Source organism: Anser brachyrhynchus (genome assembly GCF_964034855.1).
Source record: "Anser brachyrhynchus genome assembly, chromosome: 7".
Taxonomy (NCBI): Eukaryota; Metazoa; Chordata; class Aves; order Anseriformes; family Anatidae; genus Anser; species Anser brachyrhynchus.
The window spans coordinates 600772-621476 of NC_137701.1; the positions used below are offsets into that span (position 1 = coordinate 600772).

At 44.5% G+C, this 20705-nt stretch overlaps 2 protein-coding genes across 7 annotated transcripts in view; both read right to left on the reverse strand.

The window, feature by feature from the left end:
• LOC308198051 (nuclear pore complex protein Nup153-like) overlaps nucleotides 1–20705 on the reverse strand; it is a 120572-nt gene that overhangs the window by 67681 nt on the left and 32186 nt on the right. The window lies entirely within an intron of this gene.
• LOC308198057 (uncharacterized protein) overlaps nucleotides 1–20705 on the reverse strand; it is a 111065-nt gene that overhangs the window by 50639 nt on the left and 39721 nt on the right. The window lies entirely within an intron of this gene.

Here is a 20705-nt window from a genome sequence, read left to right on the forward strand (position 1 = left end):
TACAGGCACTTCAGAGGTCTCAGCCCAGGTTCCAGCCTGTCGCATAAATTGAACTGATTGTGAAATGTATTAGTACGGAGCTGGATCAATGCAGATACCCCCGGCTTTGCAGCTGGTGAGGGAAGATGGCTGAAGTGAGTGACTTAATTTAAAAACAACATAGTGATTTTTCACTGGCGAAAATGAGAACTCCATAGAAAGAGTTAAAAATGACTGCGTTTTTCTCTTTCAAAAAATAAGTAAAAAAAATTACAGAATGTGGCCAAAATGCCTCTACTCACCGTTTGTATGTAATTGAGGGGAGATGTGAAGCCAGATTTCAAGACAGTGTAGTCTTAACTAGTCTTAAGCTAAAGCAGAGAGATGCCTATGAAGGTCAGTGGTAGGCTTCAAGAAAGCGAGTGACCCGCTGGATAACTTCTTCAGGGCAGTACTGGGTTGTTTCCCATTGTGTGTGACCGTAATTGATTTTGAGCGTGGTTGTATTGTTTTTAAAATACGATTCTAATTCTAACTTTGACTCTAAATGTCATTTAACATGCCATTACATCGAAAAACACCTGTGCAAATATATCCTGGAAGAAACAAATTAAGGTGGACTAGACCGGGCTTTTGTAATCATCCTGTGCGGTAAGACTGAAATTTCATGAGGTAAGATAATGGATTTCAGACAGAGTTGATTCTCTTGGACTTCCAACCTCTGAGCGGTCAGTCGGCATCTTTGTCTGAGGCTCTTGCCATTGCAAGGAGGAATTTTGGAAATGAGGGGTTTACTGTGACCATGGTGCAGTGAATTGCACGGTTACGTTGCACTTGTCAGGAGGAAGAGCGATGCAAGTAATACTAGGATAAAAGTTTTCTGCGTGTGCCGTGGAAGGGAAGAGCCCTTCTTGTCTTTCCGGTTTTGAATTTGAAGCGTTATCTTCTGCTTCTCTCTTAAAAGGCACCTTTTTTTTTAAAAGGCACCTGTCAGGCCTCTTTATGGAGGTTACACTGTCGTCAACAGCAGCAGAAGCTTGTGTGCTGAACAGAGTTGTGTGTTGTTTGGAAGCTTTGAGTTCCACTCTGGTTTTTTTGTTTGTTTCTTTGTTTCTTTGTGGGTTTTTGGTGGCTTTTATTTTCTTCAGGGGCGGGGGGGGGAGTTGCGGAGTAGTTTTGAACATTTCTGTGGGATTTGACAAATCAAATTTAAAAGTTAATGCTCATTTTATAGTTCATGTTCAAACAGGATGGTTAACTGTCTTGTTTGTCTCACAGAGGGTCCAACACCTGTGACCAGTAGCAGTGCATCTGCATTTTCTGCTCCTTCTGGAGAATTTCTGGATTTAGACAAATTCAAGAAGCCTGAAGGAAGCTGGGATTGGGAGACCTGCTTGGTTCAAAACAAAGCAGAGGCCACGAAGTGTGTAGCCTGTGAAAGTGCAAAGCCAAGCACCAAAGCAGAGCTCAAAGGTAATACTTAATGATTAAAACGAGGATGCATATTCTGTGATTTATTTTTTGGTTTGCTCTGATTTTTTTTATTTTCTTACCTGTTAAGCACAATTATTTTTTCCTTTGAGGTGTGGCAAAATTATTCGTTTTTCCTGTAGGAATATTGCCTAGATAACATCTGTTTCCACACTTTTCCCCAAGAATAAGTTTATCCTTTTTAGAGAAAAGCTTTCATTAATGACGTGCTTGTTCTTTACATGCCCTACACGTTGTTCATTTGGAGTTCAGACTAAAAACATGATCTTTCAAAGAAGTTCGTATACTTTTTAAAGCCAGGTGGTGGGCAGAAAACACAGTTGTGAAAAGTTTTATGTAGAGAGGAAGCATGGGGTTTTCTTGTTTGTTTTACTGTTTGGTGGGTTGTTTTTTAAACAGTTTTGACTGGAAAGATCAGGACTAGAATGTAGTTCAAACCTTCACGTACTGCAGATACACCGTGGGTTACGGACTTGACATTCACTTATTTCTGCAGGTTTTGGTACTGCGACTGCGTCCACAAAATGCTGCCTTGCCATCATTTACATTCGGTGTTCACTCAGAGCGTTCAGGTGCAGAGTCTGCAGCTGCCTCACAGTTTATTTTGGGAAGGACAGAAGAGAAGCAGGATTCTGTCACTACTGCTGCTCCGTTAGTGTTTGGAAAGAAAGCTGATACTGAAGAGTCAAAGACACAGCATCTCAACACTAGGTTTAGACGAAAAATTGCGACACCTTAAGGAACCTGTCCTGCATCTCATACAAGCACAGAAGTTGCAGTGTCTCAATGCTAGCAGTACAGTTGGTGGTAAAATCTTTAGTAGGGTGAAATAGAGGCCTCACACCTTTCAGAGAAAAAAAGAGATTATTCCCACATACTTGCAACTATGCTGCAGAGTGTACTGCTGTTACTCTAGTGCTACAAAGGTCCAAAAATCACTGAACAGTTATTAGCCAGTTTTGTATTCCTTTAATTTGTTGAAAGACTGCAGTAGAGGATTGAAGTTTTTATTGAGGATCACTGTGTGGAAAAATTCTGATTGTTAAATGTCATTTGTATGACTTAAGAACCGCGTTTTGGAGTACAGAATTCAGTATTAATTCCAGAAGGGGTAAGGGGAAGGACATTAGCTAGTAATCCCGAACAAAAGCAGTGTATAGAGCTATACTGATTTTAATCGCAGTATTCTTACAGTTGGTCTGTTACTGAACAGATATGTTTTGGGGAGATATGGTGGCCAGGGAGGCGTGTGTGTTTGTGTGCTTCCTCTTCTAGTTAAGGTTCTGGGGTTTGGTTTAGTCAGGAAAATTCGATGAGGCACCTTGTGTAAAAGGAAATGTTAACCAGCATTTTTCAACACGGTGTAGTCCCTTAAAAGTGTCATAGATGAAAAGAGGCCATAACCGCTGGGGGAAAAAGTTAGTGGGAAACTGAGAGCAGGATCACATTCAGTAGTGAGAGAGCAGCAGCCTAGGGAAAGCTGATGAATGACTGTAACAGATAGTTCTATTTTAAGTGTAAAACAACACTCAGTACTTTATAATGGTGGTCTTACCAGAGGGTTCTTCTCCATGGCTCCTAAAAGCACGTCTTGAAGGCATTCGAGTGCAGTGAACTTAAGCTGTAAGAGTTGGGCTGGTAAGATTGGCCTGATTTGAAGCTGTAGGCACGGGGCTATAATTTCTGAACAGGCTACAAAAGAAACTGTACCACTGTGCTTTTCAGTGCTCCGTTTAGCAAAGCCATCAAATTGTTGCAGGCAATTGATGTTGTTCTTCTAAGAGCACCTGAAAGATATTTTTGTTTGAAGAGTTCAGAGGTACCGGTTAATACTGGTTCAGATAATTACAGCCAGCTCTTGGTGTTTGTGACCAATAAAGTTTGTGGCTCCAAAAGGAGTGGGTTAGTGCTAACTGATTAACTGCTGTATATGCAGAAATATGGAATCTGATTACTTACGCAGAGAGCACTTAAAATGTATTGTTTTGCTGGCTCTCAGTGAGTTGCATCTTAATGCTACCAAGGAATAAGCTTTTTGCTTCTGGCCCAAGTGTTTTAATTTGGTGAAAGCCTTTTCTGTGCACGTGCACATGCCAGAGAGGTTGCTTAAGTAATAGAAGCTATAGTAGCTGCTATCTTCTGTTTTTTGTAGAAGACAGAAACTGAATTCGTTAGCTTTGTAACTGTTATGCATACTAGAATTGGTTTTCTCCCTTTTGAAAATAGTAGAGGGTATGCCTATGTCAGATTTGGTGAGCAAGGTGATCAGATGAGGGCACTGCAAGACTGCCAGAACGCACCAGGTCTGGGGGGAAAAGGAATCCGGCTGAGCATAGGAATTTCTAAAAGGTAACCAAGGAGTTGTGCATTGATACAGTTATTCTAAATAATCAGATTCTTGTAGCTCTGCCTTTGGAAAGTCTGTGGCCCTTGCTGTAGTGGCTGCACACAGGATGCAGTCTACAAAACCAGAAATGCAGAAGTCCTATGTTTTGACTCCCTGGATTCATCAACCTGCTTCAGGATGGCTGGGGGAATCCAACTGTTAAGTCTAGCCAGACAGCGCAACTTGGGCTTAGCTGCCATTGTAACCAGCCTTGTTTCTCAACAGCAGCAAAGCTGAATGCATTGGTAAATATTTTCAGGTTTGGGCCTGCATAAGGTAGAAGGGACAACAAGTGGTTTTATATGCTAGGGAGTTCTTGTTCTTAGAGCTTTCCCTCTAGTTTGAGAGAAGCACATAACTAGTTTTATAGTGGGTTGACAGGAAAGAAGTGGGGGGGAAAAATGGGAACGCAGGGGGAAAGCCAAAGGCGTTATTACTAGAACAGGTTTAAAATGCTATTCTTTGCTTTTCATGAGCTTAGGGCAATGGGGAGTTTAAAGCTTAGCACTTCCTGAGAGGGTTTCTTACTCTACCGGCTCAGTTCTATCACTTATTTAAGGCAATTCAGGTCTCTGAACGGTTAAAGAATTGATACCAAATTTGATGAACTTTGATTCAGGATACTGACAAAACAGGACTTCATATAAACAATTTCAGTATGTTCATGAGGTTAGCTTGTGTGTTCTGTTAAATAGTAAAAAATGACACTTCTGTTTCTGTTTACCTAGCATAATTCTGCAAATGTTGCCTCCTTCTGCTTTAGAATGGAAATGCTCTTCTCCAAGAGAGCACTGTCCAAACTTCTTTGCCAAAATTTTTTGATTAAATTAATATTGTTTTATTTTGAAAACAAGAATAAGCCACAAACATGTTTTCTTGCTTCGGCTATCCAGAAGAACGTCAACAGTATTTTCAGATTTTCCTTCCCTACACAACTGTATGTAGGAAGAGTGCAGTTGGAAGCAGAAGACCTAAGATGATGTATCTTCTGTTTGTTTACTACAGTAACAAGACAATGGATTACCTCTTTATTAGAACTTGTGTAGCTTTGCAGTATTGAAACAAATGTAGGTATTAAAATACACATCAGTAATACGTTTCTGAATGGCTGAGTACCGTGCTCTCTTAGCATTGAAATACCCAGCCATTGGATTAGTTTGTCCCTCATGTTTGCTGAGTTTGGAAGCTATTTCAGAATGCCTTCAGCTTGTATTCTTCCCCAAAAGCATAGAACTCACTTCTCTGCATCCCCAATTCAAGTCAGAGAAACTGGGCACTGCAGACACAGGAGGTCTGCCTGTACAGAATCAGTGAAGACAAGTCTAAACAGCGGATTTTTTTGAATATGCAGCTGGGTTATCTGAATGTTCTTTATGCAGTGTACCTCAGTTTTAGTACAGATAGCACTTGTCTTGGTTCTTGTCATTAGTCTGAAGCTGCCCCTGAGAAAATCTTGAAAGGGAAAGTAGTGAAAGCTAATCAGCTGGCCCTTTCTTCTTAAGAACCAGTGTATTTTGTAATTCTCCCACTAATAATAAGGCGTCATGCTGGAGAATCGCGATTGTGTTGTTAAGCAAGACTGACTTCACCTGAGCGGTATAGTTGGCAGCTGTTGAATGTTTAATGGACTTTAAACAAACAAAAAAACTGAGCAGGTGGAGGTAGACATGGCAAACTGACAGGCAGCGTCAGATGCTTCTTTGAAATGGATAATCTGACTCCATTCACTTCTTTCTGGAAATAAGATCTAGTAATTAACCAAACAAAAGATAGAAGGGTTAAGACTGCATCTTTAAAGCAGCTGTGCTTGATAAATGTCTCTGGTCTTAAATCAATCTTTAGCAAAGCACAGAGACATAGCAGCAGCTTGCTTATGCCAACGCTAAAAATACTTGATGTGTACAGGTAACCATGTCAAGGCTCTGGAGTTAATCCATGAGAACAATTCCTTCTGGTATTGGCAAAGGTGAGGATGCTTGCTTCTATAGAAATGAGGTTTTGAGCTGTGACTTAAGCTGTCACTTAGGTGACTGTTTAGGAAAGCTTCCTTTTAAGCTTTGAAGTATGTAAGCTGACAAATTGTTTAAGTTCAGAACTGGGTTTACAGTCTCTTGTTCTCTGACTGTATGCAACTTCTCATGTTTCAGACTGAAAGCAGAATTGCAGCGGTACCAGTCATACAACCATAATGATTATTGCCAAGATTACCAGAACTACTACTCGCAGAGGAGTTACGATGCTTACGCTGACTACAACTACAGCTCCTATGCTCCCTGTGACAGCATGCAAGCTGTTGGAGACTGCTCTTTAGGAGATTCTTTAATGGCTCCAGCTGTTTTTGAGGTAAAGATAGTGCACGCTTGCTGTAAAGAAAATATTTCACAGATAATACGTTGTACAGATTTGTGTGAATCAGCAAAAAGAATCCGAAGTTGAAAACATGCTTTCTGCTTAGTGTGAAGTTAAAAGAGCAGATTCCATTCAGAGGTGTTTGTATTTAAGTGCTTAAATAGTAAATCCATAGAATTAGTGATTTATACACCATTATTTGTTCACGCATACCAAAGAATGGTTTTGACAGCATAATTGCGTACGCTTCTTCTGTTCCTGTTCTTCTGATTTGCTTTGCTTAAAGCAAATTAAACAGTTGTTGTAAGTGGTCTTATGTAAGTGGTCAATTTATTAGTTGTGACCTCCGGAGGTCCCTTCCAACCTGTACTGTAATATTGGCTTTCTTCTAAAAATAAATAGATAAAATGCCATCTATCCTTGTAGTTGTAGGAAGAAGGAATGGGTTGAGACTGCAGCACTTTGAATCTGTGATGCTTTCTGAAATGAGTTATGATTAAACTTAGCCTTTTCTGTCTTTCAGGAATCTTCAGTTATGACTGCAATCGGTGATGACCTAATTACTGACGGTAATAAGGGTTCTATCATTGTCACTTGAGTTTAGCCATCCTTGTGCCTTTTAACAATACAAGCCAACCTCTACTGGATGAAGAACATCTTGAAAATTCAGCTGAGGTCAAACCTCTGTGGGGTTGATCTGCAATCAGCTGGGGTTTTAAAGCTGATACAGCATACACTGACCGCATCAAGTAAAACGGGACACTGTCAATGCTTCGCAGCAGGTTTCTTGTACCTGTGCCTTCATTCCCATTTGAAAATGGTCTAAGACAGAATTTTGTTCTTTGTATTGGTTCCGCTAAACAGATTTTATATTAGAAGCTCAGTAATATGCAAAAGCTTTGTTCTCCACCCTGAGGTAAAAGCTTATGTTGCAGATTCCAAAAGGAGGATTCAGCTTGCACTTACAAATACGGTACAAAACATATTTGCGTCCTGGAAGGTTTGCAAAGTTCCTCACGTGGAGGCATTTTGTGTTAGTGTTTAGAAACTATCCTATGTAACGTGTATTGCCGTAGAAGTGAATTAAATGACTCTTGGGAGGGTTTCATGGCTGATTATCCTTAAACGTTATCTTTACTATCTTAAACATTGTCTTTGTCTTTATCTTGAAAGACAATTCTAGTCCCAGCCTTCTAATATACAAATTCCCAAAAGTTGGAGTTGTGAGGCTCAAAATTTTAGAGGACTAAATACCTCACTAAAATTAGTAGATCTAATAGCTTATTACACTTAGCTTAAAATACATTTTATTAGCCATTTCACGTGAAGTTTTTTTGTGCGCATGCCTCAGATTTGATACTTGGACTTACCAGGCTTTTATTTTCAGATCCACAGCTCTACTTGGATGTTGATGAAATGAACAGACAATTCACGGAGACAAGCGAAGAACTCTACGATTCACTCATGAATTGTCACTGGCAACCTCTGGATACGGTCACTTCTGAAATCCCCTCTGCTATTTAAGTGTCTTCTAGAGCATGACCGTTAGGACCAAAGTGCTAAAACTACATTTCTTCTACATTATTCTAGCTCATAAGTTTTAAAGCACAATGATAGGTTGGGTTTTTTTTGCTATGCTTTTGACAGTTTCTGTAATCTTTTTGTTCATCACTCTCTTGGAGCACCATGAAGTCATGTAAATATTCGAGAAATGTAAAGAGGTAAATGGGGTCTAAAGATAGACTTGCCTGTGTAAATAAAAAATTTGTTTCTGCAAACCTGCCAGCAAGGGATTTTACTTGTACCTGTGTGCAGCACGTTCTCTTCCGGCTTATGGAATTTAACAAGGTAGTAAGGGTATTTCATCTGTCTTTATTTTTATATGGGCATTAGGACACAAGCAAAATCTAGCTTCCCCTTGTTTTCCTGGTTCCTTAGGTAAGCGACAAGCCAAGCCTTTCATGTGCTTGCTTAGACTGGAAGTATGTATGGGAGACACTCACAGGCCTTGCTATGGAAACACCTGTGCCCACTTTTTCCTGCAGGCTGCTGGCTCTAACTGTACTACTGATACATGCTAGGTCAGCTAAAATCGGCTTATAAATAGGGTATGTTAAGCATATGGAAGTGTAGACTTCAACTGCCATAGCTACAAACATCCCGTGGAATGAGGATGATGTCTGCTGGCACTCTCTGCATCAGCATTCAGTTTTCCCTTGCCCTTCTTACTGTTAGACTTCTCAGCTGACGCTTTACAGCGAAGAAATTGCTACAACATAATCCGTGTTCTTAAACCTAAAAAAAAAAAATCTTGGAGAAAACAACTTGCTGGTTTTCCCTCCTTGCTGGCAAGGAGAAAAATAGTCCACCAGGAACAACAAAAAAATCCTAGTAACAGCTCCTTAAGTTATACCCTCTGCTACCCTCTCTAATTGCTCTGGTCTTCCTTCATTCACGGTAATGAAGTTTTAAAGCTCTGGTAGAAGGATGACAGTACTCAAGTCAAAGGAGATGAGAGCAATGAGGAAAGCTTTGCTTTAAGCTAGAGTAGTCTTGCGAGTTGCTGCCTTTATGCTGTTCTTATCTTGAAGGGTACAGAGTCTTTTCCAGTCATAGGGACTCCATAACCCTATGAATATGGAGAAATAGTTGCTAATTAACAGTGTGTATAATAAGTAAGTGAGGCTGGAAACAAAAGAATATTCCTCCAAGAAAAAAAAGGAAGCAGAAATTACTGTACTTAATAGCTGGGGAAGCTGTTAAAGCTAGTTGACACAGTTCTGGTACTGCCGTGTGTGTTTTGGGGGCAACATAAACCATAATTGCTGTGATGGCAGGTAAGAATCCAGTTCTTTTTTATGGCTTAGTGTAGTCAGTGAAAGCAGTGGTCCTAAGCTGCATGCTGTTCTTAAATGTAATGCAAATTCTCTTTTGTGACTCCTCAGTACTTCCAGGTTACTTGTAGCTGATCACCAGCAACTGCTTCTGTTAGCTATTAGCTGTTGGGTTTTTGCTAGGAATACTTTCAGTCCTGAATTGAAATGATGACATCCTGAAACAGAAGAGGCTCTTGGAGTATTGTAGGAAGCACATTCTTCCTGGTTCTAGTGCAGGTGTACACGTAGGAGGAGACAGAAGGCAAAGAGCCTCACATAGGTGGAGGGGGTGAGGTGGCATCACAGTTAGAGCTGTTGCAGTTAACTCTTCCCAAAGCATGAAAGCAACGTGGCTGGGAACGGGGATTTGTTGGGTTGCTTCTTTGTGTGAGCCAGGGAGTCTTTTGAGGGGCAGATTAATAAGAATATGACACAAGGTAGAGGTGGAATAGATGAAGCAAAGAATCTGGGTGGGAAAAGGGTTGCTTGTACGTGTCTATGGAATTGTTTCAGGGGACTGAGCTGGGGCAAATTCAAGATAATAGATGCAGCCTCCTTGACTTTGGATGGCAGTGCTGAAGCTTCAAAACCTTACAAGGTTTGATGCCACTTCAATTGTAGTGCATAGCTGTGGTACTTGAGCTCAGAAGTGCAAACTGCACAGGATTTTTTTATCTATTTTCTTCAACGTGAGCAGCAAAACATCTTCCAGGAATGTGCCTGGGTGCTATGCTGCTTTGACACGGCTTGCTTTGCATCACCAAACACAGTAGTTAGGTTGCATCGAGTACTTTGTGGAAACATTCATTGTGTTGTCACCCAGAAATGGGATGCTACAGATATGTGTTGGCCCGGCAGTATCAGTGCTGGTTTTTGGCCTTTGAGAGGTTGGTCCATAACATGTGACCTGTGTAACGAGAGGCCCACATAGATTGGTGACTTCATTAAGTCTGATGCTGTGGTGGTGTGTGACCCAAGGCCCTGAACGTCAGAAAATCAGGCTGTGGCCACCTATTTTATGCAGACTTTGCCTATTAACAAGGTCTCTACACTGTACGTTAGAGACGTGCGCCTCCTTTTCCGGACTAGATAGCGAAAATACCAGTTTTGTAGTTCAGTGAATGAGATTGGTTGGGCTGTTTGTTCTCCAGAGCTGAAAAATGTTGGGAGTGTATTCTCTTGGAGTCCACAGAAATGAAAATGATGAGAGGAAGAGAACGTTGGTTGCAGCCCGCGTGCTGCTGTTATAAAGTAGTTCTCTGATGTCTTTTTCCCTCTGCTGAGACTTATCAGCCTATCGTCCTTTCCTGTTAGGAGCGCATACCTGGCTTGGGATGGTGTGCGCAGGGCAGATTCTTTACCGTAAGAGCACAGTGAATGCCAGACTTCTTCCTGTACTGCCGTGTTAACCGTGAGTCACAAATTCAGGAAGCAGTGATTGCATCGGAACTGCTAGAATGCTTTGCGGAGTCTTTTTACTGGGTAAACTTCACAGCTGCAGTTACAACTTCCAGCCTGTGTTAGCTGAACACATCGTACTGGTGCCCGCCATCAGTTTGACAAAGATGGGATTGCAGTAGGAACTTGCTTTTTTCCTTCTTTTTAATTAAACAAGTCTTTGAAGCAACTTTTCCAACACCGCCATACTTCACTTCTTTCAGTTATTTTCTGTTTTACTTAGCTGAAATGTTTTTTTTCTTCCAAGCTTGAGGAAGTTTTCTACAAGAATGTCCCGTAATGATTTCATAAACTCTTTTCATTGTACCTAGCTGCAACAGAGAGTGCTTTTATTCAAAAACCTGCTGGTTTTCTCTTCCAAGAAGCAGTGGGGTTTTTCCTATCTCTTCACTGATGGGAAAGGCTGTAGGACAGTAGCTTGAGGGGCTGCTAATGCTGTCATCAGTGAGCCGGGAAGAGGCAGGAGTCCGAAACGGGTAAAAAGTACTTAAAAGGATACCAAAAGAGTAAACGGTACTTAAGCCGTGGATGTTTCTTTTTGCAGGGATGCTCTGGACCAACCGCTTCTTTCTAGCGCTACCTCAAAGTAACTTGCAGATAGAACTCACAGGGAAGGTTGATCAAATGGTGATGATCGCTGTCATTCTGCTGGACACGCAGATACTTGCCTTTCGTTTTGGCTCATTTTTAATACCAATTAACTTCAGTGCCTCGCGTTAATAGACACCGTTTGACTGCATCGGCAAATGTTTCTGAGTCGTGAGTGTCGTTAAAGGCCTGTCACCTGTTGTGGTTTAACCCGGCTGGCAGCTAAACACCACACAGCCGTTCGCTCACCCTCCCCCCTCCCTCTCTGGGATGGGGGAGAGAAACGGGAAAGTGAAGCCGGTGAGTTGAGATAAAGACAGTTTATTAAGACAGGAATATAATAATAACAATAATAGTAATAATAGTGATAATGGTAATAGTATTAATAATAATAATGTGTAAGAAAACAAGTGATGCACAATGCAATTGCTCACCACCCGCTGACCGATGCCCAGCCTATCCCCTAGCAGCCGGCCCCCCACCCCAGCCAGCCACCCCTATGTATTGTTTAGCATGACGCCAGATGGTATGGAATACCCCTTTGGCCAGTTTGGGTCAGCTGTCCTGGGTCTGTCCCCTCCCAGCTCCTGCTGCACCCCCAGCCTGCTCGCTGGCAGGACAGAGCGAGAAGCCGAAAAGTCCTTGGCCTGGTGTAAACACTGCTCTGCAACAATTAAAACATCAGCATGTTATCAGCGCTCTTCTCATCCTAATCCAAAACATAGCACCCTACCAGCTACTATGAGGGAAAATTAACTCTGTCCTAACTGGAACCAGGACAAACTGCTTCAGCACTTTTGATCTTTTACAAACTCAGCTAAATTATTTAAGTTCTACTTTGGGCACCGTGTTCCTTCATCAGCCAGGATTTTGTGGATAGAGTTGAGTCTTCTTATCACGCGAGGCCAATAAAACAACTGAGTAATTTAAACCTTTGTGGCTGCTCCCACCCCCAACACTTTCCCATTCCCATGACGACTTCTCATCCCCCAAATGACTTCTCACCCCCAGGTCTCACTCGGGGACCCACCACCCGCAGCCGCTCCCCATCAGGAGCAGACATCCCCAAACCAATTGGCGACGCGGGCAGCGGCAGAGGGCTGCGTTCAGCCCCCACCCCCCCCACCCCCCCCCGCTGACCGATGCAGGAAATAAGTGCAGGCAGAGGCTTTGCAGGGTGGAACAGTTTGTAATTTATTCCCGGGGTAATTAATTGTGGCTGCCACCCCCAGCCCGTCCCCAGGTGAGGCCCGGCCGCCTGCTCAGGCGGGGGGCCCGGCCTGCCGGCCCGTGCGGTCTCCAGCCCCCGGCTCCTCCTGCCTGACCCTATGCAGCCAGGACGTGTCCCCGACGTCGTCGTCCTGCTGGGACCTTGGCAGTCTGCGCCCCACCTGCCCCGCGTGCCAGGAGAAGCTCCTGACGAGCTCTCCTGCCATGGAGGGGCTGCGCTCCCTGCGCCGGGGCGAGACGCTGCGGGAGCGGTAGCTGGAGGGGCTCGTCTGGCGCTGCTGCTGCTGCTGCCGCTGCCCCAGCCGTGCGTTGCGCTGGAACCTCCTGCGTGGTCGTCGGGCCAGGCGCACGATGCCAATGATGTGCCCGCGGCACAGCGGGCAGGTGTCTCTTTCGGCAGCCCAGACGTGGACACACTCCAGGCAGAAGATGTGCCTGCAGGGGTCGATGCGAGCCGCGCTGGACATGCGCTCCAAACAGATGGGGCACGTCTCCTCCTCGGGGGCCTCCTCTGGCTGCCGCCGTGGCCGCCAGCTCATGATGCCTGTGGCCGCCGCAACGTGGAGCTGGTTTTCGTCTGGGGGAGGCTGCCCTGGTGCCAGGCACTTAGCAGCAGCCTGGGGTCTTCAGCACCCCCCGGGTCGCCGGCAGGACCTCGATGCCTTGCGTGTCGCTGTCTGGATCTCGACGCTTGGCGTGACACCAGCAGGACTACTGCAGATAGGAGCAGGAAGAAAACATTGCAGCAGCAAAGAGACATCAGCTTTCTAGGTTCAACCAATTGTCTAGAGTACTGTAGCGGTAACTGTTCTGTGTATGGATTGCAGACATTGCCGTTAGAATGGCAAATCTGCTTGTGGTAGGTTATACATGGCAAGACCGCGCTTAGGACAGATGAGGCAGATAGATGTCTATAGATTTGAGAACATTACCGAAGGACCTCGATGGCTCGGGTGCAACAGCAATGGCTTCGCGTGTGCCTCTCGGCACACCTCCGCCTCTCTCTTTCCTTCCAGCCTTAGGACCTCGAGCTTTCGATACCGCCAGCTGGACTGGCCGCAGGCGCGCCGCTCAGGGCATTTATAGCCAGCCACCTCTTGTGAGGCAATAGGGTGACATCACCAGGGTCTCGGGGTGCCCATCAAGCACTGACTTGATGGGAGTCTCACGTATTTGAACGTAATTGAAGTGACACTTTATTCTTGATACCTTAGGGCCCACTCCTTGGCCCACTCTTGGGTTCGGTCTCTTCCGAGATGGCTTTTCTTAATTAGCCTAATACCGCTCTCCTTGCTTGGCTTCTGTCAGCATGGAGCAGCCATCTCACATCAGCATTTTCTCGCAACAGTCAGGTGATCTCTGTCAGTGCTGCCAACAGGGGCAATGTTTTCTTCCTGCTCCTATCTGCAGTAGTCCTGCTGGTGTCACGCCAAGCGTCGAGATCCAGACAGCGACACGCAAGGCATCGAGGTCCTGCCGGCGACCCGGGGGGTGCTGAAGACCCCAGGCTGCTGCTAAGTGCCTGGCACCAGGGCAGCCTCCCCCAGACGAAAACCAGCTCCACGTTGCGGCGGCCACAGGCATCATGAGCTGGCGGCCACGGCGGCAGCCAGAGGAGGCCCCCGAGGAGGAGACGTGCCCCATCTGTTTGGAGCGCATGTCCAGCGCGGCTCGCATCGACCCCTGCAGGCACATCTTCTGCCTGGAGTGTGTCCACGTCTGGGCTGCCGAAAGAGACACCTGCCCGCTGTGCCGCGGGCACATCATTGGCATCGTGCGCCTGGCCCGACGACCACGCAGGAGGTTCCAGCGCAACGCACGGCTGGGGCAGCGGCAGCAGCAGCAGCAGCGCCAGACGAGCCCCTCCAGCTACCGCTCCCGCAGCGTCTCGCCCCGGCGCAGGGAGCGCAGCCCCTCCATGGCAGGAGAGCTCGTCAGGAGCTTCTCCTGGCACGCGGGGCAGGTGGGGCGCAGACTGCCAAGGTCCCAGCAGGACGACGACGTCGGGGACACGTCCTGGCTGCATAGGGTCAGGCAGGAGGAGCCGGGGGCCGGAGACCGCACGGGCCGGCAGGCCGGGCCCCCCGCCTGAGCAGGCGGCCGGGCCTCACCTGGGGACGGGCTGGGGGTGGCAGCCACAATTAATTACCCCGGGAATAAATTACAAACTGTTCCACCCTGCAAAGCCTCTGCCTGCACTTATTTCCTGCATCGGTCAGCGGGGGGGGGTGGGGGGGGTGGGGGCTGAACGCAGCCCTCTGCCGCTGCCCGCGTCGCCAATTGGTTTGGGGATGTCTGCTCCTGATGGGGAGCGGCTGCGGGTGGTGGGTCCCCGAGTGAGACCTGGGGGTGAGAAGTCATTTGGGGGATGAGAAGTCGTCATGGGAATGGGAAAGTGTTGGGGGTGGGAGCAGCCACAAAGGTTTAAATTACTCAGTTGTTTTATTGGCCTCGCGTGATAAGAAGACTCAACTCTATCCACAAAATCCTGGCTGATGAAGGAACACGGTGCCCAAAGTAGAACTTAAATAATTTAGCTGAGTTTGTAAAAGATCAAAAGTGCTGAAGCAGTTTGTCCTGGTTCCAGTTAGGACAGAGTTAATTTTCCCTCATAGTAGCTGGTAGGGTGCTATGTTTTGGATTAGGATGAGAAGAGCGCTGATAACATGCTGATGTTTTAATTGTTGCAGAGCAGTGTTTACACCAGGCCAAGGACTTTTCGGCTTCTCGCTGTCCTGCCAGCGAGCAGGCTGGGGGTGCAGCAGGAGCTGGGAGGGGACAGACCCAGGACAGCTGACCCAAACTGGCCAAAGGGGTATTCCATACCATCTGGCGTCATGCTAAACAATACATAGGGGTGGCTGGCTGGGGTGGGGGGCCGGCTGCTCGGGGATAGGCTGGGCATCGGTCAGCGGGTGGTGAGCAATTGCGTTGTGCATCACTTGTTTTCTTACACATTATTATTATTAATACTATTATCATTATCACTATTATTACTATTATTGTTATTATTATATTCCTGTCTTAATAAACTGTCTTTATCTCAACTCACCGGCTTCACTTTCCCGTTTCTCTCCCCCATCCCAGAGAGGGAGGGGGGAGGGTGAGCGAACGGCTGTGTGGTGTTTAGCTGCCAGCCGGGTTAAACCACAACAGGTGACAGGCCTTTAACGACACTCACGACTCAGAAACATTTGCCGATGCAGTCAAACGGTGTCTATTAACGCGAGGCACTGAAGTTAATTGGTATTAAAAATGAGCCAAAACGAAAGGCAAGTATCTGCGTGTCCAGCAGAATGACAGCGATCATCACCATTTGATCAACCTTCCCTGTGAGGTCTATCTGCAAGTTACTTTGAGGTAGCGCTAGAAAGAAGCGGTTAGTCCAGAGCATCCCTGCAAAAAGAAACATCCACGGCTTAAGTACCGTTTACTCTTTTGGTATCCTTTTAAGTACTTTTTACCCGTTTCGGACTCCTGCCTCTTCCCGGCTCACTGATGACAGCATTAGTAGCCCCTCAAGCTACTGTCCTACAGCCTTTCCCATCAGTGAAGAGATAGGAAAAACCCCACTACTTCTTGGAAAAGAAAACCAGCAGGTTTTTGAATAAAAGCACTCTCTGTTGCAGCTAGGTACAACGAAAAGAGTTTATGAAATCATTACGGGACATTCTTGTAGAAAACTTCCTCAAGCTTGGAAGAAAAAAAAACATTTCAGCTAAGTAAAACAGAAAATAACTGGAAGAAGTGAAGTATGGCGGTGTTGGAAAAGTTGCTTCAAAGACTTGTTTAATTAAAAAGAAGGAAAAAAGCAAGTTCCTACTGCAATCCCATCTTTGTCAAACTGATGGCGGGCACCAGTACGATGTGTTCAGCTAACACAGGCTGGAAGTTGTAACTGCAGCTGTGAAGTTTACCCAGTAAAAAGACTCCGCAAAGCATTCTAGCAGTTCCGATGCAATCACTGCTTCCTGAATTTGTGACTCATGGTTTACACGGCAGTACAGGAAGAAGTCTGGCATTCACTGTGCTCTTACGGTAAAGAATCTGCCCTGCGCACACCATCCCAAGCCAGGTATGCGCTCCTAACAGGAAAGGACGATAGGCTGATAAGTCTCAGCAGAGGGAAAAAGACATCAGAGAACTACTTTATAACAGCAGCACGCGGGCTGCAACCAACGTTCTCTTCCTCTCATCATTTTCATTTCTGTGGACTCCAAGAGAATACACTCCCAACATTTTTCAGCTCTGGAGAACAAACAGCCCAACCAATCTCATTCACTGAACTACAAAACTGGTATTTTCGCTATCTAGTCCGGAAAAGGAGGCGCACGTCTCTAACGTACAGTGTAGAGACCTTGTTAATAGGCAAAGTCTGCATAAAATAGGTGGCCACAGCCTGATTTTCTGACGTTCAGGGCCTTGGGTCACACACCACCACAGCATCAGACTTAATGAAGTCACCAATCTATGTGGGCCTCTCGTTACACAGGTCACATGTTATGGACCAACCTCTCAAAGGCCAAAAACCAGCACTGATACTGCCGGGCCAACACATATCTGTAGCATCCCATTTCTGGGTGACAACACAATGAATGTTTCCACAAAGTACTCGATGCAACCTAACTACTGTGTTTGGTGATGCAAAGCAAGCCGTGTCAAAGCAGCATAGCACCCAGGCACATTCCTGGAAGATGTTTTGCTGCTCACGTTGAAGAAAATAGATAAAAAAATCCTGTGCAGTTTGCACTTCTGAGCTCAAGTACCACAGCTATGCACTACAATTGAAGTGGCATCAAACCTTGTAAGGTTTTGAAGCTTCAGCACTGCCATCCAAAGTCAAGGAGGCTGCATCTATTATCTTGAATTTGCCCCAGCTCAGTCCCCTGAAACAATTCCATAGACACGTACAAGCAACCCTTTTCCCACCCAGATTCTTTGCTTCATCTATTCCACCTCTACCTTGTGTCATATTCTTATTAATCTGCCCCTCAAAAGACTCCCTGGCTCACACAAAGAAGCAACCCAACAAATCCCCGTTCCCAGCCACGTTGCTTTCATGCTTTGGGAAGAGTTAACTGCAACAGCTCTAACTGTGATGCCACCTCACCCCCTCCACCTATGTGAGGCTCTTTGCCTTCTGTCTCCTCCTACGTGTACACCTGCACTAGAACCAGGAAGAATGTGCTTCCTACAATACTCCAAGAGCCTCTTCTGTTTCAGGATGTCATCATTTCAATTCAGGACTGAAAGTATTCCTAGCAAAAACCCAACAGCTAATAGCTAACAGAAGCAGTTGCTGGTGATCAGCTACAAGTAACCTGGAAGTACTGAGGAGTCACAAAAGAGAATTTGCATTACATTTAAGAACAGCATGCAGCTTAGGACCACTGCTTTCACTGACTACACTAAGCCATAAAAAAGAACTGGATTCTTACCTGCCATCACAGCAATTATGGTTTATGTTGCCCCCAAAACACACACGGCAGTACCAGAACTGTGTCAACTAGCTTTAACAGCTTCCCCAGCTATTAAGTACAGTAATTTCTGCTTCCTTTTTTTTCTTGGAGGAATATTCTTTTGTTTCCAGCCTCACTTACTTATTATACACACTGTTAATTAGCAACTATTTCTCCATATTCATAGGGTTATGGAGTCCCTATGACTGGAAAAGACTCTGTACCCTTCAAGATAAGAACAGCATAAAGGCAGCAACTCGCAAGACTACTCTAGCTTAAAGCAAAGCTTTCCTCATTGCTCTCATCTCCTTTGACTTGAGTACTGTCATCCTTCTACCAGAGCTTTAAAACTTCATTACCGTGAATGAAGGAAGACCAGAGCAATTAGAGAGGGTAGCAGAGGGTATAACTTAAGGAGCTGTTACTAGGATTTTTTTGTTGTTCCTGGTGGACTATTTTTCTCCTTGCCAGCAAGGAGGGAAAACCAGCAAGTTGTTTTCTCCAAGATTTTTTTTTTTTAGGTTTAAGAACACGGATTATGTTGTAGCAATTTCTTCGCTGTAAAGCGTCAGCTGAGAAGTCTAACAGTAAGAAGGGCAAGGGAAAACTGAATGCTGATGCAGAGAGTGCCAGCAGACATCATCCTCATTCCACGGGATGTTTGTAGCTATGGCAGTTGAAGTCTACACTTCCATATGCTTAACATACCCTATTTATAAGCCGATTTTAGCTGACCTAGCATGTATCAGTAGTACAGTTAGAGCCAGCAGCCTGCAGGAAAAAGTGGGCACAGGTGTTTCCATAGCAAGGCCTGTGAGTGTCTCCCATACATACTTCCAGTCTAAGCAAGCACATGAAAGGCTTGGCTTGTCGCTTACCTAAGGAACCAGGAAAACAAGGGGAAGCTAGATTTTGCTTGTGTCCTAATGCCCATATAAAAATAAAGACAGATGAAATACCCTTACTACCTTGTTAAATTCCATAAGCCGGAAGAGAACGTGCTGCACACAGGTACAAGTAAAATCCCTTGCTGGCAGGTTTGCAGAAACAAATTTTTTATTTACACAGGCAAGTCTATCTTTAGACCCCATTTACCTCTTTACATTTCTCGAATATTTACATGACTTCATGGTGCTCCAAGAGAGTGATGAACAAAAAGATTACAGAAACTGTCAAAAGCATAGCAAAAAAAACCCAACCTATCATTGTGCTTTAAAACTTATGAGCTAGAATAATGTAGAAGAAATGTAGTTTTAGCACTTTGGTCCTAACGGTCATGCTCTAGAAGACACTTAAATAGCAGAGGGGATTTCAGAAGTGACCGTATCCAGAGGTTGCCAGTGACAATTCATGAGTGAATCGTAGAGTTCTTCGCTTGTCTCCGTGAATTGTCTGTTCATTTCATCAACATCCAAGTAGAGCTGTGGATCTGAAAATAAAAGCCTGGTAAGTCCAAGTATCAAATCTGAGGCATGCGCACAAAAAAACTTCACGTGAAATGGCTAATAAAATGTATTTTAAGCTAAGTGTAATAAGCTATTAGATCTACTAATTTTAGTGAGGTATTTAGTCCTCTAAAATTTTGAGCCTCACAACTCCAACTTTTGGGAATTTGTATATTAGAAGGCTGGGACTAGAATTGTCTTTCAAGATAAAGACAAAGACAATGTTTAAGATAGTAAAGATAACGTTTAAGGATAATCAGCCATGAAACCCTCCCAAGAGTCATTTAATTCACTTCTACGGCAATACACGTTACATAGGATAGTTTCTAAACACTAACACAAAATGCCTCCACGTGAGGAACTTTGCAAACCTTCCAGGACGCAAATATGTTTTGTACCGTATTTGTAAGTGCAAGCTGAATCCTCCTTTTGGAATCTGCAACATAAGCTTTTACCTCAGGGTGGAGAACAAAGCTTTTGCATATTACTGAGCTTCTAATATAAAATCTGTTTAGCGGAACCAATACAAAGAACAAAATTCTGTCTTAGACCATTTTCAAATGGGAATGAAGGCACAGGTACAAGAAACCTGCTGCGAAGCATTGACAGTGTCCCGTTTTACTTGATGCGGTCAGTGTATGCTGTATCAGCTTTAAAACCCCAGCTGATTGCAGATCAACCCCACAGAGGTTTGACCTCAGCTGAATTTTCAAGATGTTCTTCATCCAGTAGAGGTTGGCTTGTATTGTTAAAAGGCACAAGGATGGCTAAACTCAAGTGACAATGATAGAACCCTTATTACCGTCAGTAATTAGGTCATCACCGATTGCAGTCATAACTGAAGATTCCTGAAAGACAGAAAAGGCTAAGTTTAATCATAACTCATTTCAGAAAGCATCACAGATTCAAAGTGCTGCAGTCTCAACCCATTCCTTCTTCCTACAACTACAAGGATAGATGGCATTTTATCTATTTATTTTTAGAAGAAAGCCAATATTACAGTACAGGTTGGAAGGGACCTCCGGAGGTCACAACTAATAAATTGACCACTTACATAAGACCACTTACAACAACTGTTTAATTTGCTTTAAGCAAAGCAAATCAGAAGAACAGGAACAGAAGAAGCGTACGCAATTATGCTGTCAAAACCATTCTTTGGTATGCGTGAACAAATAATGGTGTATAAATCACTAATTCTATGGATTTACTATTTAAGCACTTAAATACAAACACCTCTGAATGGAATCTGCTCTTTTAACTTCACACTAAGCAGAAAGCATGTTTTCAACTTCGGATTCTTTTTGCTGATTCACACAAATCTGTACAACGTATTATCTGTGAAATATTTTCTTTACAGCAAGCGTGCACTATCTTTACCTCAAAAACAGCTGGAGCCATTAAAGAATCTCCTAAAGAGCAGTCTCCAACAGCTTGCATGCTGTCA